The sequence below is a fragment of the Mastomys coucha genome, unplaced genomic scaffold (genome assembly GCF_008632895.1).
Source record: "Mastomys coucha isolate ucsf_1 unplaced genomic scaffold, UCSF_Mcou_1 pScaffold22, whole genome shotgun sequence".
NCBI lineage: Eukaryota > Metazoa > Chordata > Mammalia > Rodentia > Muridae > Mastomys > Mastomys coucha.
In genome coordinates this window covers 110488795-110506740 of record NW_022196905.1, presented here as the reverse complement: position 1 = coordinate 110506740, position 17946 = coordinate 110488795, and the positions used below count along the sequence as shown (strand labels likewise).

General features: G+C 44.8%; 1 protein-coding gene and 1 non-coding gene across 2 annotated transcripts in view; one reads left to right on the top strand and one right to left on the bottom strand.

Moving 5' to 3' along the window:
* Taok3 (TAO kinase 3) overlaps positions 1–17946 on the bottom strand; it is a 165469-nt gene that overhangs the window by 128387 nt on the left and 19136 nt on the right. The window lies entirely within an intron of this gene.
* On the top strand, positions 10219–10325 carry LOC116071591. Its single transcript, XR_004111004.1, has one exon. It is a non-coding gene; the product is annotated as a U6 spliceosomal RNA (small nuclear RNA).

The following is a 17946-nucleotide window of genomic DNA, read 5'->3' as shown; positions in this document are numbered from 1 at the left end:
ACCAAATCAACAATTAAAAAAAAAACAAAAAAAACCCAAAACCAACCAAATAACCACAAAAGCACAGCTCAAGCTACCATGGTAATCTATGCCTTTAATCCCAGTGCCCTGAAGCAGAGACAGATTGCTGAGTTCAAAGGCAGCCTGGTCTACAGAGTGAATTTCAGACCAGCCACGGCTGCATTGTGAGACCCTGTCTTTAGACAGACAGACGAATGGACGGACAATAGATATAAATAGACAGATTGATAGATGATAGATAGGTGTTAGATAGATAGATAGGTAGGTAGGTAGGTAGATAGATAGATAGATAGATAGATAGATAGATAGATAGATAGATAGGTAGGTAGGTAGATGGAAGGATGGGTGATAGATGATAGATATAGATAAACAGATTGATAGATGAATACGTAGACACACACACACACACAGGGATAGACATATGGCTGTCTTCCTCTCTGCACACATATCACCCACAGGAAAACCACAGGACATCAGGCAATGCTGGCCAACCTGCCCATGTTTGGAGGAGGTGGTTCAGGCAGGAGGAATATCACAGCACACATTATCCAACCAGTTCATTCTGGAGCTGAAAATCCTAGCTCAGCTTTCCATCTCAAGGACTGGCAGACAGTACTGAGACTGGTGATCGTCTGATCTAAAGCTAAACTTCAGCTTATACCTACAAACTCATCTGAGTTGATCAGTATCGATCACTTTCAAAAAATGGATAGGACCAGATGGTCAAAGCCAGCTTGGGTCACAAACAAACAAACCAATAATGACATGAACATTGGACACAGTATAGGAAGAAATCTAGAAAAGTCTGCACAGATTCCACAGAGTGGAGATGATCGTGATAGGGTAATGTTTTGGGGGAACCTTTAGATTAGCCACTTATTTTTCTTTCTTTTTTTCTTGAGATGGGGTTCTGATTAGCCCAGAATTTTCTATGTAGACCAGGCTAGCCTTGAATTCAGATATCCCACAGGTTGTAGGATTAAAGGCCCGTCCACTATGCCCAGCCAGACTGGTGACTTTTATTTGACTGCAGTTGTCTATCTTCTATATTGTACATTACTGTGTTGTTTTAATTTAGAAAAATGTTAAAGAGAAAATGAGGAATTTTAGCCTTCAACCCATAATTAAAATTAAAGTGCTACAGCAAACCAACAAGATATTTTGAAATGACAGTCTAAGTCCTGGGAAAGCACCTTCTCTCATGCTCCTTCGGGTTTGCTAAGTACTCAACTCCCACTGTCATCCCATTCACCTGACATCACATCTCCACTGTGATTTATAATCAATGTTTGATTTTAAAAAAAGATTACAGGGCTGGAGAGATGGCTCAGCGGCTAAGAGCACTGACTGCTCTTCCAAGAGGTCCTGAGTTCAATTCCCAGCATCTACATGGTGGCTCACAACCATCTGTAATGAGATCTGATCCCCTCTTCTGGTGTGTCTGAAGAGAGCAATGGTGTACTCATATACAAAAAATAAATAAATAAATCTTTAAAAAAAATTACAAAGAAAAAGATTACATAAAGAAAAAGCTCCAGAATGTGGTGGTGCATGCCTTTGATCCCAGGGCTTAGAGGAGAGGCAGGTGGATCTCTGTGAGTTCAAAGTCAGCCTGGTCTAGAGAGTGAGTTTCAGGCCATGCAGGGTTACATAGTGAGACTCCTATCTTGAGAAAAAAGTATGATTATTCTGACTTACTCCAACAGTCAAAATATAAAAATTAAGTTTAGCTTTCAGGTGGCATAAAAGCAGGTGGCAGGGCAGACAGATCTGGCTTGTGGGCTATAGTTTTCCAACTCATTCTAGAAGAACAAACATCAGAGTTGCACATCAGAGTAAGGGATATTCAGGAAAAATACAAGAATTTATGCTCTCAGGTACTGACGGAAATTGTAGGCCCAGTGAGATGGCCCATGGGTAAAAATAGTCACCACTCGACAGACAGCCTGAGCTCCACACATGGAACCCACATGATACAAAAGGAAAACTGACCCCTGTCAGCTAAATACCCACCATGTGGTGTGCACACTCCTGTGTGCACACCAAGTAAGTAAAATAGAATTTTTTTTAGAGGAAAAAAACAAACAAAAGGGTAGACATGGTGGTAAAACCTTTAATCCTAGGACTCTGGAGGCAGAGGTCTCAGTGTGGGTCTCTGAGGCCAGCCTGGTGTACACAGCGAGTTTTACACCAGCCAGGGCTTCACAGTGAGATTCAGAATCTAGAAACCCACACACTTACTAATTTTGCAATGTACGATATAAACTTCTAACATGATGTCAGAAAAGAGATAATCAGAAGGGTAGCTACTGCTGAGGCACACGGGACAGCAAGCATGGACAAAAGACTATCATCTAGACTCTTCTGTATGTGTGTGTGTGATCCCAGCTCCTCTGGAGGCTGAGGCAGGAAGAGGGTGTGAGGCTGCTATAAGCTTTAGGTTACTCTGGGTCACAGACAGAGAGAATCCATTTCAAAAGAGAATAATACATGTAATGATCATACAGTCTATTGAGTTTAAAAACGGTTTGTGGAGCAGTCAGCATATGTAAGTCCTGTTCCTGTTGGAGGCGTGATGAGCTATGTGGGCTGACGTGTGAAGTGGCATCTCACTGTGATGGGTAGGCACCGAGAAGATGAGATGGAAGGCTAGCCAGGAGATCTGAGCATACTGAGGGGTTATTTATGGTTCTGGGAGAGAATATAAGAATGGATTATACTGGGGCTGGTGAGATGGCTCAGTGGGTAAGAGCAATGACTGCTCTTCCAAAGGTCCTGAGTTCAAATCCCAGGAACCACATGATGGCTCACAACCATCTGTAATGAGATCTGATGCCCTCTTCCAGTGTATCTGAAGACAGCTGCAGTATACTTATATATAACAATAAATAAATCTTTTTTTTTTTTTAAAGAATGGATTATACCAGTTAATAGAAGAAATGAAGCAGTTATTTACTCTGGGGGACAAAGAATGTCACATGAATAAAGCAAATTTAATTAGTCTATGGAAAGCCACAGCTGTGAACCTCACATACCAGCATCATGGAAGTCCAATTGTTGAGATAACCAGAAATGACTGTACAACCAGACCTGAAAGGGAGGAGGAGAACATGTGTGTGTGAGTGTGTCAGTGTGTGCATGTGCATGTATGTGTTAACTGTGTATGTGCGTTAACTGTGTATGCATGTGAGTGCATGTGTATGTGCACAAGTGTATTATGTGTATGTGTGTGTGCATGAGTGTGTGTATGTATTGCGCATGTGAGTGTCTGTGTATTAGTGTATATATGAAGGCTATATTCTCTTGTCATCTAAAATGACAAGGCCAGCCTGGGCAACGTAGTAAGCCCTTAGTGTGAAATGCAAAGCTAAAGAGGTTGTGGACACAGCCGAGTGACAGAGCAGCACCTGATGTGTGTAAGAAGTATGACTGTACCCTGGGGACACAGCTGAGTGACAGAGCGGCACCTACTGTGTGTGAGCAGGATGGCTGCACCCTGGAGACACAGCCAAGTGACAAAACGGCGTCTAGGGTGTGTGAGCAGGATGACTGCAGCCTGTGCCTCCCTGAACCCACAGATGCTGGACCTGTGTCTATGAAAGGCTGGGGATACCCCAAATTCAAAACCAGAGACATGTTTCTAAATTATCTGGTAATGTTAGGTACTTTACATTAATAACAACCTTCCTATACTGAGCTCTATAATCACAGATAGAGTTCTATTCTATGAGAAAAAGATTTAAAAAAAACCCCTTATCCTTAGGTTTTGCTTTACTTAGCAAGCAGTGCATTGGTTTTACTTATGATCAATACTATTCCTACTGCTACTGACACAGTCCGGCGGTCTCGGGAGGCAAATGTGTCACATTCTCATCCTATAACAACATGCAGGCATTTCCATTTGGCATCCTCATTTCCATCCACCCTACTTCCTCTTTATCCCTGCCCCTCTCTCTAAGAAAGGTTTTCACTATGTATCCCTGATTGTCCTGAAACATACTATGTAGACCAGGCTGGCCTTTAATTTGCAGAGCTCTACCTGCTTCTGCATCCTCAGTGCTGGAATTAAAGGCGTGAGCAACCACAGCCTGCATTCATTCCCAGCTTCTACATAGGATGGTCCACACCATCTGTTCCTTCAGCTCCAATGGACCCAACACCATCTTCTGGCCTCTGATGACAGCTGTATAATCTGCCTTGCAGAAACATTTACATGTATAGGTAAAAATTAAAAATAAATCTTTAAAAATATATAGAATGGGCTGGGCCATGGTGGCACACACCTTTAATCCCAGCACTTGGGAGGCAGAGGCAGGTGGATTTCTGAGTTTGAGGTCAGTCTGGTCTACAGAGTGAGTTCCAGGACAGCCAGGGCTACACAGAGAAACCCTGTCTTGAAAGTCCAAAAAATATATATATATATATATATATATATATATATATATATATTACACATATATAAAACGATCACAACTTTTGTTTTAAAACTAGTCACAAATTATATTGATCAGTGACCTGTTAGCTGAAACTATCAAAACTCAGTCTAAATCAATAGCTATATGATAACTCCAAAATATTCCTTAGATAGATTTCTTCTGGAAGGGTCTAGGGTATAAGTCAGTGGTAGAGTACTCGTCTAACATGCAGTTGGTCTGATCCCCAGCACTGCAGAGTCAAATTATAAAATGGATTGGTATTTTTTATGTAGGAGACGCTTTGGGGCTAATTTGGGATCACAGTGATTGAATGCAAGCAAGCAAGCATATTAGTCCATTGGGTCCTGTGTCTGGCTTTAATCACGAAAGCCTTCACTGACCCCGCCCTATCACTTCATCTGTGGCTCACTCTCTCGTCTTTGAGCTTTTCTGCACATTGGCCAGTTAATTCCCACTGGGCCCCCAAGACCCGGCACTACCATCCAATGAGACAGAAGGATGAGCTGAGGGCTCTAAGGAGGTTCCAGACCAGCTCCAGCAAAGCTCCACTTTCAGAGCATGGCATGGAAGCTGAAGGCTGGAGCTTGAACCTCTTGTTTAGCCGACATGAGCATGGGTCGCTAGGAAGGGAGAACACTTACACATGTTGGCAAGTAATGCAGAGGCAAAGCACTCCTTGTTTGAGGAGCAAATGCTCTGTGTAGGCTGTTTTGATTGTTTGCCAAAAGAACTGAACTCCATCCATGCCAGAGTTAATGTCATTCAATATCACGTCCTTGGAGACCGGGTCTCAAACTGGAGTTCATTTCATAGGAGGAGAGGGACATCTATAAAAATCCTAAACACATGACACTTACAAACCAGCCCCAGCACACTGGAACCTGGCGTCCCCACTGCATGTCTTCCCCCAGAGTCACTGAGTCCTCCACTGGTTCTCCTCCTCTTCAGCAGCTTACACGTCCCTTTGTTTTGGATGGCTTCCTTCTTGTCCCATTCAGAATGAAGGAATGACACACAAAACTGAGCCCGAAGCTGGCTGTGATTTACCTATTCAATGGGAGCTTTCTGATCACTTTCAGAAAGGCTCTATGTGCAGAGAAACTCCCACTTACTACTTGGCTGTGTGCATGCATTCCTCCACACTTAGTGCATAGGCTGAAGAAGATCCTCACCATAGTGCAGACTCAACACATGGACAGAGTTCCAAACAACCCCAGACTCTGTGCTTGGAGACCAGCACCTTCTCCCCCCACACCCGCCCTAGTTACTTGGGGGTACGGCCCAGGTCTTCCTCTCCACAAAACTCTACAACTACAATATTTTAATATAAAAAACTAGCAAACAGGGAGGCTGCACAGATGCTTCTGCAATTAAGAGCAGCCAGGGAGTGCAATTAAGTTCAGTTCCCAGCACTCGCATGGCAGCTCACAACTGTCTGTAAACCCAGTTCTAAGGGATCTGATGCCCTCTTCTGGCCTCCCTGGGTACTGCATATACAGATATACAGGTAAAGTACCCACGCATATTAAATTAACTACACACAAGCAAGCAAATGAATATACACAAGAAACAGTTGTTAGGGCCAGCAAGATGGCTCAGTAGGTAAATTGCTTGGAAATTTACCTACTGGAAACCTGAGGTTCAGCCTCAACAACCCCCACAATTTAGAAGTCTTGGTGCATACCTGTAATCCTAATTTTACTATGATGAGACAGGAGTGGAAATAGAGGAATTTCCCAGAGGTTTGTGTGCCTAGCTTGCAGTACACAGAGAGGCAGAAATACCTTAGGACAGTGGAAGGAAAGAATCAAGTGCTCAAAGAAGACCTCTGGCCTCTGCATGTGCACGGAGGCACATGAATCCCCCTTGATAATAAGAATTAAAACAGTTCTGTACGATGTCACTTAGGAGGCTTGGGAAGGAATACTATAAATTCCAGGCCAGCCTGGGCTACATAGCAAAACCCCATCTCAAGGACAACAAACGAAAAACAAGAGCACAGATCAAAAAAAGCCTCAGCTCTCCCAGAAGTGCTCACTGATGAGCGCCAGTCGTTCTGTTTGGTTTTCAGATGTCAGTTTCTCACTAAAGAATCCATTCTCCCAGTTCCAGATTTAAAATACAAACAAATACTTGGAACTTGTCACTCAACATGGTGTCAATCAGGTGACCTGTGAGTATTTTGGCCTAAAGCATTTATACTGATTTTTAAGTCTGAAAGAAATGGGAAAGTGACTAACTCCCCTCCCCCATTTGTTTTGCAAATACTTGGGTTTTTTTGTTGTTGTTTTGGTTTTTTTTTTGGTTTTTTTTTTTTTTTTTTTTTTTTTTTTTTTTTTTTTTTTGGTTTTTTGAGACAGAGTTTCTCTGTATAGTCCTGGCTGTCCTGGAACTCACTCTGTAGACCAGGCTGGCCTCGAACTCAGAAATCTGCCTGCCTCTGCCTCCCAAGTGCTGGGATTAAAGGCGTGTGCCACCACTGCCCGGCTGCAAATACTTGTTTAATATATTAGGTGCCAGGCTTCTAATGCTAAGCAGTAGAGATACCACCATGACCATGCTAAGGCCTTGTCCTCAAGGATATTATATCAAGGGAGAGCCAGTCTGAGGTACAGGGAGACAGAGGATAGTATTTGGGCAAAGAGGACTTAAGTCAATCATTTAAGCAGGTGGGAAAGTTCCAGGAAAAAACAGTAATATTGGAGGCTGGTGTGACAAATGGAAGGCCTGGAGACAGAGTTTGTGGCTCAAGAACCCTGACAGCCTGGCAAAGGCATGCTGTGTTTGGGACTTGCAACTTGCTTTAACCCACATGTGATGTTTGCTGACTAAAGAGCTGTGGTGGCCGCCTCCACTGGGCTGGTGCTCTGCTGACGGGAATTTGGGTTCTTGCCTCAGGAACTAAAATGGAGAAGATTAAGATTCTGGACTGTGAAGGGATTCAAATTGATCCTGGAACACTTGAGAAAAAAAAAATGGGTCCTGGAGTTAGGAGCACTTGCTGCTGGTCTCGGTTAGGGTCCTGGAATTAGGAGCACCTGCTGCTGGTCTCGGTTAGGGCTTTTACTGTGGTGATAAGCACCGCAACCCAAAGCAACACAGAGAGGAAAGGCATTCTCCCATCAGGAACAGAAGGCAGGAACCTGGAGGCGGGAGCTGATGCAGAGGCCATGGAGGGGTGCTGCTTACTGCCTTGCTCCTATTGGCTTGCTCAGCCTGCTCTCTTCTAGAACCCATGACCACCAGCCCAGGGATGGCTCCACCCATAGTGGGCTGGGCTCTCTTATAACAATCATTAATCAAGGAAATGCCCCATAGGCTTGCCTGAGCAGGTCTGATGGAGGTGTCTTCCATGAGAGTCTCTCTTCCCAGATGACCCCAGCTTATGTCAAGTTGAGTAAAATAAAACCAAAACCAAAAATCTAACCAGCGCCTTGCTCTCACTGAGAACCCAGATTCGGTTTCCAGCACCCACATCAGGGGGCTCACAACCACCTGTAACTCCAGCTCCAGGGGATCTGACTTCCTCTTCTGGCCTCCCATGGCACTAGGCACTAACGTCATCTATACATAAGATACAATTACACTTTTTTTAATCCAGCAAAATGCCAAAACGACTACTTCAGAGTAAAATTAGGAAATGAAGAATAAAGAAAATTAACCTATGCTTTTGTGTATGTATATGTGAGCATGCGCACATGCATGAGCACACACACACACACACACACACACACCTGCATGTGTGTGCCCTAGGGAATAGGACCCAGGCCCTTGTGCATGCCAGGCAACCCTTAAGTCAGCGATTAGAGGTGATTCTAAACTTTCTCCAGAATGATCATGATGCACAGGAGTGGATTCAGTATCACGAGCCACTTTCTGGATGCTGTGCTTAGACAGGGTAGGGGACCGAGATGTTTATCTGCCACTCACTGGGACTTCAGCCTGCTCTAGCAGGGCCACTTTCTCTGCCTGGTTAAAATGGAAAGTAACCTTCCATCAGCTATCAACTACTGCAGGACAGTGAAGACCAAGGGACTCAGAAGCCAACCATTCCCTTACTGTAGTCTCTCCTCTCTGAGTCCTGCCTGCTGAATTCTCTGAGGTGATGCTGGGGGTAGGGGTAGGGGACACCAGAATGGAGATTTGCATAAACATCCGAACTCAGCCACTCCTGCTATATGTTCCTCTCTGCTACCCACATCCCTGCCCATGTGTCTGATTTGAAATACAAGGCATAGCAATTTAGGTTATTTGCCTTTTAACTCTCCTAAATAAAGACAGAAGACAGTATGTTGTCAGTGACTGCCACTAGGTTACAATTCTGGGCCAACGATACGGACAGCCTTTGCAATCTCCTATATCTTTTGACACAGATGTATCACTGTTTCAGCATGGGAACTTCCTACCTGATAATGACAGAGATCCTAATGTAAAACCTGCTTTTTATTTCCCGTTCCCCATCCCCCTTCCCTCCCCACAATTTATTTCTATGCAGGGACGTCTGCACGACAGACAAAATAAAATAAAAATTTCACTCATGAAGAGTCAAAGTAACTGGTGAGAAACATTAGCTTAAGGACTGTGTGTTCAAGACTCCAGAGAGCGGGCCTCAGAGCTTTGCATACCTGACCTCAAGTTAGTGAGGCCTGGGCAGGCACTATCTGTCTCTTTTTTTCTACAAAGAACATCTGATGGATTGTCAGACATTCCAGGAATCGCATTCACTTGTAGTAGGGAAAGGTCCATTTCCAAATGACATTTAGGACGTGCCTTCTTACACAGCACCTTATTTCCATGGAGTTTATGTCTCAGGTATTAGTTAAAGAAACAGCACTTGACAAAGCAGCTTTGTGCTTTCTTAAGGCAGTGTTGGGACTCTTGACCCGAGCTGTATTGTCATGGCCGGGCTGCAGGCCTGATGGTTAAGATGTAGTGTGGCTTATGCTCTATCTGGGTTCAGCTGATAGCTGGGCAAGCGGAAATCATCACAAAGAGGAAGTGTGCCATCGGGCAGTTACTCGTTCAACTTTAAACGGTTTATAGGGGGGGTGGAGGAGGTCGAAGGAAATAGAGATCTAGATCCAACACTCCAAGTAGAATAACAGGTCAATAGAAAGAAAGCTGTGGGAAAAAGAAAGGGAAGGAAGAAAGGAAGGGGGGAGAGAGAGAGAGAAGTAGGGGTGCAGAAGGGGTAGGGAAGTCAGAAGGCAACACCCTTGACTGACAGCATGGTTTGATTTATCTTCCTGAGTCTGAAATTACACAAACCTTGTGAAATGGGAGACATTGTTTCCTTGGGAAAGAAGAACAAGTGGAGCCTGAGCTGCCTGCGCCTGAGTGAGTACAGTCTCAGAAGTCTTGCCCTTCCTTTGTATCAGAGCAGGGAAAATTCTGACCCAGAGTGTGGTACAGGTGATGGGTAACTTTTACATAGTAATTACAGAAGACAGGTAACCTGCAGCTCCCTTCCATTTCCTGTGGAATGAAGCATGGTGAATGGCTTCCCATTGCAGCACTAATGCGGAGAGTCAATGAACATGTGAGGCCGACAGCTCTGCTCTGGCTATAACGTGGGCTTAGCCCTATGACATCCAGCTTCCCACTTCCTATAAAATGAGAATACTATGACCTGATTTTAGGGTACTCTCTAAGCATCCCCACTCTTTGAGACAAGGTCCCACATTGTAATTCCAGCTGGCCTCAAACTCAGAGATTCGCCCGTCTCTGCCTCCAGAATGTTGAGGCTAAAGGCATGAGCCCCGTGCTCGCTTCGGCAGCACATATACTAAAATTGGAACAATACAGAGAAGATTAGCATGACCCCTGCGCAAGGATGACATGCAAATTCGTGAAGTGTTCCATTAAAAAAAAAAAAAAAGGCATGAGCCCCAACACCCTGCTCAACCCCTCACAAAGAAATGCTTTATAAACTCCTTAAGGTCTGGGGGAGGGGAGGGGGGCCGCTCAGGCTCAGGGATGGAGAACTTGCTTAGTATGTATAAGATGCTGGGTCTGATCTTAGGATAAGAAAATCAAGTAAAACAAAACAAATTGCTATAAAATATAGCATATTATCGGTATGACTTGAATCTGGGAAGGAAAGTCTGGTTGCCATATTGAAAAAATAGATGAACCTGTGTTTGTACTTATTTTTTTAATTAAAAATTTCATTTTATGTGAATGGGATTTTTGCCTGCATGCATGTGTGCACCAAATGTGCACGGCCATGGAGGCCAGAAGAGGGTGCCAGATCCCCTGAATGGAGTTACAGAATATTGTAAGCTGCCATATGTGTGCTGGGAACTGCACCAGGGTCCTCTTTGGGAGCAGTCAGTGCTCTCAACTGCTTAGCTGTCTCTCTGGCCCCACGCGGACTGTTTACTCCTTTAGAACCACAGTTTCGCTTCACTGTGCCTGCCGTCCTCTGACGCCCAGGAGCAGCCTTCTCCTTCCGCTGCTTGGCTCCTTTTCTTCATGCCGGGCTCCACAGCCATCTTTGCTCACACACTCGAGCTCCCATTTTGCTCACACTCATCCTTGTAAGATTCTCCTTTTTTTCCCACTTGAAAAACAGTCACTCTATCAAAGCCCAGGCTGCTACAGAAGGTAGTATAGCCTGCTGCCATTGTGTTTCCCCTACCCCCACCTGCCTTGGTACAGGGGCATTGCTACAGCAAAGGAGATGACAGAGAGAAAATTTTCTGGTGCATTCCTTGGGACATGAAGAGGAACTGCCTCACTGTCTGTCATTGCTTAGCTAGCTATCTTCGGCTGTTGGATGATATAATATTCCAAAAACAGAGTCTTACACAACAGTGTGGACAGGTGGGAGGATCTGAGCATGGGGCGAGTTTAAGGCAGTTCCTGTATTTACTTAACCATTTGAAACTGCTCAAAATTCTCATTTGAACAAATCCATAAAACACAAAAGAAGACTTAAAAAAAAGCAAACCTTGTGTGGGTTGTGGCATGTGTCTTTGCTTTCTGCAGGAGGGAGGGAGACAGGTGGGTGGGTCTCTGTGAGTGTGAACCTGGTCCACATAGCAAGCTCCAGGCCAAGCAGAGTTACACAGTGAGACCCCGTCTCAAACAAAAATTCTTTCATTCCGCCTTTGAAAAACTAAATGAACTGATATAATGGACTTTAGATTATATTATGCAATGATTAAATCAACCAAAGGGCCCACCATTGTTTATATATTGAAAGATCCTTGTGGGAGGGTGCCTGTCCCGAAGGGCTTCCATGAGATCCCCTCATTCTGGGCAGTCCACTCCTGTTCAACTTGAACAGAACCGAGGCCTGATGGTGCAGGCCTATAATCCCAGCTATGTGAGACACCAAGGTGAGGGAGTCTCAAGCTTGAAGCTGCTCTGAGTTAATTACTGAGAGTGCTCTCGCTCTCCCAGCACATGCAACTGCCCATTGGTAGATAAAGAAAAGGCAAGGGCTTCAAAAGCTCGCAGTGGGAGGGCCTGATGCTGCTGTATTCTAATGCTAACACTGGGTCCCTAGGACTGGTTGCCCCAGTCAGTGCATAGATGCTAAGTGACCCTGCCCTCAAGCTTTTACTGATTGGTAAATAAAGATGCCAACAGCCAATAGCTGGGCAGAAGAGACAGGTGGCTGTTAGGATTCCTGGATTAGGGTTGGAGGAGAACCACAGGAGAGAAGAAGATGCAGGAAGAGCAAGAAGCTTTGGGTTAGGTGGGTTCATTAAAACATGGTCCTGGGCGCTGGCCAGTTGGAGTTAAGAGCAGCCCAGATGAAACATGGTAAGTAATAACTCAGGGTTAGGATAGGAAAGTAGATTCTAACAACATGGAGGGTAGGCAGCTGCCCAGCTCTAGTGCTGTTTAAGGCTTATTGTAAATAAAAAGGCTGTGTGTATCGTCTTTTATCCGGGAACTAAATAGTTAAAGTTGGGTAGAAATGCCAAGTTGTGATTAAATCATTTCTACAACAAAGCTCACCATTTTCTGTGCTTTTTTTTTTTTAAACAAAACCAAAAACCAAATCACACAGTTTAAATTTCCTTCTGCACTTGTTTATGTTAAGAAAGTTTCCTAGTTAGCAGACATTCCTAGTGACTGAAACGCCACAAGGCTGTGAAGTGACAGAACCCCCATGATCACTAGCACTGTTTACTGTTAACCAGTGGACCCAAGAGGTGGCTCCCTGGGAAAAGACACTTGCCACCAAAAATGATGACCTGAGTTTGATCCCTGGGACCTACATGATAGCAAGAAGAGAACTGATTCCAACAGGTTGTCCTCTGACATCCACATTTGCGCTATAGGATACACTTACATGCACACACAAGAGACAAATGTGTTAAAAATTTTTGTTGAAACAGGCCATATAGATTTTTAACCTGTATACCCAACTTCCCATTCAGAAGGAATTCTGCAGACAATTATAGGAGGGCTCTCAGTGGCAGAAAGAGGATGGCTGGGGAACCTCAGGACCAGAGAGACACAATGATGAGTGGCCTAGGATTCTGTATTGTGTCTGTTATGTGCCAGTCTGGAGATGAGAAAGACCTGCATCCCTGAACCACCAACAAACAACAGAGAACGAAGTCTGCTCTCTGAGTCAAGGTCGAGAGAGGCAGAAAGACAATGGCAGGTGACACATGGAGAAGAGCAACAATGGAGCCCTGGCCAGCTGACCCACTTCTGTCCTACAGCAGGTCACAGCAGGTGCCTTTCCATCGACCAGTGGGATACTGGGCCACTAATGACTCCTATCATCCAAACTAGTTGCAAAGAACCTTCTCATACTGGTAATCTTTGGCCATCTGCTCAGTAAGACAGAGGCCCAGCATCTTCTAGAGGCTCAGAGGGCCACTTTGTCCCTCCTGTTCTCAGAAGCATTATAAGAGATAGAGATGAGATGCTCTTTGTGTTCAGAATCAGCATCTTCCACCCTCTGCCTGGTGATTGTGAGATGCTGAGAGGACCAGAGGACTGCTGAGGGGCTGGCTAGATGGCTCAAAGGGTAAAGATACCTGCTGTCAAGCCAGAAGAACAGAGTTAAGTCCCCGGAGCTCACAGGTGGAGGGTAAGAACTGACTTCCCAGAGCTGTCCTCTAACCTCCATAATACTTGCACACTTCCAGTGCCCGATAAGTAAATATTTAGATGATAAAAAAGCATTACCATTATAATACTGGTTATTTGATACATGCGTAAGTCCATGTGTGCAAGACAGACTAAGGTATGAGGGTGTCACCGCATGAAACCACTGTGCAATTAGTTTGATTTGAAAATCAAAACAAACTGTGACTTGCCCCCCGACCCCATCACCTTTACTGTGCAGTGACATCCTTCATCTTTTCCCAGCGTCCCCTGTACTCACTGCTCTGTGTCCCGGTGTCCCGTCCAAACTCTCCCCTTGACTTACTACAACCTGCAGGTGCAAGCTCTTGGTTGTTTGGCAGTGGCATGAACGTGGGTAAAGAGCAAATGTGACTCAGCAGATCCCTGTGCAGCGGTGACAGACCAGACTGTCATACTCTCGTGGGAAAGCATGGAGGGCTTGGGTCCAAGTACCACATTCTAACCTGCCCACCATCCTCACCTTCCTCTTAGGGAACAGCATCCTCCTCCTCACATCTGAGGTGCAAGTTATGGGCCTCTGGCAGGAGCACTTTACTACATGGTTAGAAATGTGAAACACAAGGCAATGACAACTCATTATTTTAGAACTCAGTAGACCAGGCTGTCCTTGAATTCACTAAGACTTGTCTGCCTCCGTCAAAGAGTGTGAGCCTAGAGATGGGCACCAGCACACCTGCCCAGCCATGTATTGTAACTAACTACACATGCTCTTCCTGCCCTTATCCATGACAGAACCCAGGGGAAGGAGGCACTTTTCACAGGCTGCCTTAGCTGCAACACCAGTCTCGAGCAATCTGCATGGATGCCATTCATGCCGCAGGGGTCGCTGTGGCTGTGGAACAGCAGCCCTTACATTCAGAGCTCTGCATCTTTCTGTCTTGCTCTTTCAAAGCCTGGGGTCTGCTCCCTTTATGTCACACAATGATACATGTCCTCAGCATCACAGGATAACATATGTCTTCAGTGTCACACAACAACCTGCGCCCTCAGTGCCCAGTCTTCTCTTTAATGCCCACTCACCCCTTCACCTTGACCAGAGTAATCAGGCTGTTAATCTGATTTCTCAAGGTGTTAGCCAGCTGAGGATCACCAGCAAGCTTCTGAGGCTTAGTCAGCCCCTAGCCATTGAGTAAAATGCTAGAAGACAACCCCCACACAGCCAGATCTACTATTTGGATGCTGTTTCTACTAAATGTGTGAATGGAAATACTTATATTGCATGATCAGATCAGGACAAAAACTTGAAACTTAAAATCAAATAGGGCTAGTGAGATGGCTCAGCAGGTAAAGGGGCCTGTGGCCAAGCCTGGCAACCTGAGGATCAAACTAGAGGACCTACAAGGTAGAGAGAATTGATTCCTGCAAGTTGTCCTCTGACCTCTACATGTGTGTTTGCCCTCAAAGCAGCAAATATTTGTAAGAGAAGAATAAATAAGGGGCTAGAGAGCAGCGGTTCTCACCCTTCCTAATGCTACGACCCTTTAGTACAGCCTTTCATGCTGTGGTGACCCCAACCATAAAGTTATTTCATTGCTACTCCATAACTGTCATTTTGCTACTATTAGAATTGTAATGTAAGTATCTGATCTGATATGATGGGGCACAGGTTGAGAGCTGCTGGGCTGGAGTGATGGCCCTGTGGTTATGAGCACTGGCTGCTCTTTCAGAGGACTTAGGCTCAGGTCCCAGTACCCACATAGTAGATCACAGCCATCTGCAACTCTAGTTCAAAGAGATCTGATGCCCTTTCTGACCTCCTCCTGACATTAGGCACATCGTGAGGGTACAGACATGTATGTAGGCAAAACACACATACACAGAAATATGGATAATTACACATACTTGTATATATATAAATAAATAACACATATAATATATAAATATATAATTATCTATAACTATGTACATATATTATATACATATGTATATATTATATAATATATATTTTTTGGATTAAAGAAACTGAAGTATAGGGCTGAAGAGATGGCTCAGTGGTTACGCGAGCACTGACTGCTCTTCCGAAGGTCCTGAGTTCAAATCCCAGCAACCACATGGTGGCTCACAACTATCCGTAATGAGATCTGATGCCCTCTTCTGGGGTGTCTGAAGACAGTTACAGTGTACTTACATATAATAATAAATAAATCTTTTTTAAAAAAAAGAAAGAAACTAAAGTAGAGCCATATAGGTAAGAAATAGTCACTAATTAGGAATTGGTTCCTTTGGACAGTACTCCTTTCTTGGTCAACACATTAGGAAGCTTACAGCAAAGAGCTCTAAATGTAAAACTTGAGTAAAAATAGACCAGGCATGGGTATGAGGAAGGAAGGGTGGTGATAGAGTTTGGGAAGAAATGTGGTGGGAGCTTGTCTGGACCAACTAAAGGCAGAGAAAAAAGCCATGTGTCCAGGGAGATAGAACCACACCCTTTCAAATCCTAGAAGCTTGAAAGAACAGTCAGATCCTGGCTTGCATTTCTGGTGGGTGGAGGACACACAAGGGGGACGCACAGCCAGGAAGTAAGCGAGTCCCTCTCAGGACACAGTGTAATGTGCTGCTCTCCCACCCTGTCTTGAAGAAAAGACAAAAAGTCCATATTTCTGGAAATCAAGCTCTGGGGGATTTAACTGCTGTGGAATCTTTTTGCACATAGAATTCTTGGTGGTGGTGGTGGTGGCGGCATATGTGGTATGTGTCTGTGTGTTATGTGTGGGGTGTGTGGGGTGTTACATGTGTGTGTGTGTGTGTGTAATATCTGTGTGGTTTGTGTATGGTGTATATGTATGGTGTGGAGTTGAGGAAGGAAGAGAAAAGGGGTGAAGGAAAAGGAGAGACAGATAGAGACCCTCTTTTCAACATTTGTAACAATAAAGGCTTAAAAAAGCTAATTTGATTATCTGTGTAACAGTGCAGGCTTGGGAATGAGATGGAAGATGTATGCTTATGACAAAAAAGGAGTGTCTGTTGATATACACTAAGGTAAAAAAGCTACATGACATTAGCCATCCTAGTTCATACTTTAAAAACTATAAAGGAGTCTGGAGTGTTATACGCAAAATACTTCGGGGATAGGATACAATTTGTATCTTGTAATTACTTACAAATATACCCCATTGATCAAAGCAAGGAGAATGTATTGCTTATAAGGCCCGACCACCAGCAGTTCAGAGGGAGGCAGAGACGGATGAATTTCTGAGTTCCAGAGCAGCCTGGTCTACATTACCAGTTCTGGGCTAGCCAGTACTACACAGTGAGACCCTGTTTCTAAAAGACAGTGTATGAGAACTACTTTGGGTCAGAGACTGCCACCATTTTGCTGGAAAGAGGAAAAGTAGGTTCACCTTCCACATCTGCTCATTCATGGAGCCTTCCTGATGGGAACCCCCAATACAAGACCGATAAGGCACTGTTTTTTATAACATTTAAACACAGAGACTTTACAGTTCCAAGTGACATCTGGTCACCATTACTCTGGGGCAGATTGGAGTATTATCACTGCCGAGTCCCACCAAATAAAAGCCACTCTGTTGATGCCTCCTGGATCCTATGCTGCACCTGCATGGTCCCAGTCACCCGGAACCGTTGGTTCAGAATTAAAGACCACCTGTCTCTAATTCCACTCACACAACCTATAGAAAACATGAAATATTATCATTCCAGGACAACTTTTACGCGAAGCAAAACATCAGTACAAAAATGTGAAGCTGAGGGTTTAGGAACTAAATTTTTAAAGAGGACAACTACAGTTGACGTCCCATTATTACAAGTGTTCAATATACTGAGCTTAGACAGGTACTGGCTGCTTGTATAGTTGCACCACACAGCCGTGCTTTGAGGAAGAAAATGCATTTAAAAGAGTAAGGGAAGGTCTGAGTCCTAGCTAACTATGAGGGAACCACTTCAGAGGATGGGGCGAACTCTCTCTCCACAGGCCTCAAGTGCCTCATGTCAGTAAGGATGTTCCCTCATTCTAACTACTCCTAATGTAGTCCGCACCCCTGGAGTCCATGCGCCATGACCTTCCCTTCCTCAGCTCCCCAGTTGCTACCTCCCCACCCCCATCCCCTTCTACAGGTTAGCCACCTCTTAGCCTGGACCACAAATGGCCCCTGAATCCCTTCCCTGTGACCTGCTCATCACTGGTCCATGCCTCTCATTGTCTCCTACCACTGTCTACCTACCCTTCTTCTCTTGGCCTACCTCAGGCTAATGTGTCATTACAGAGGGAGGGGCCTTCCCTGACAGGAGCAGGCTCCCAGTAACTTAGCTCCAACCCACCTGGCTCCCCATCTAGGAGGATTCTCCTTGGGTCTCATCTTCTGGAACCCTCTGGGCAGGCCCTTCTCTCTGGCTCTGGTTGCTTCCTCCC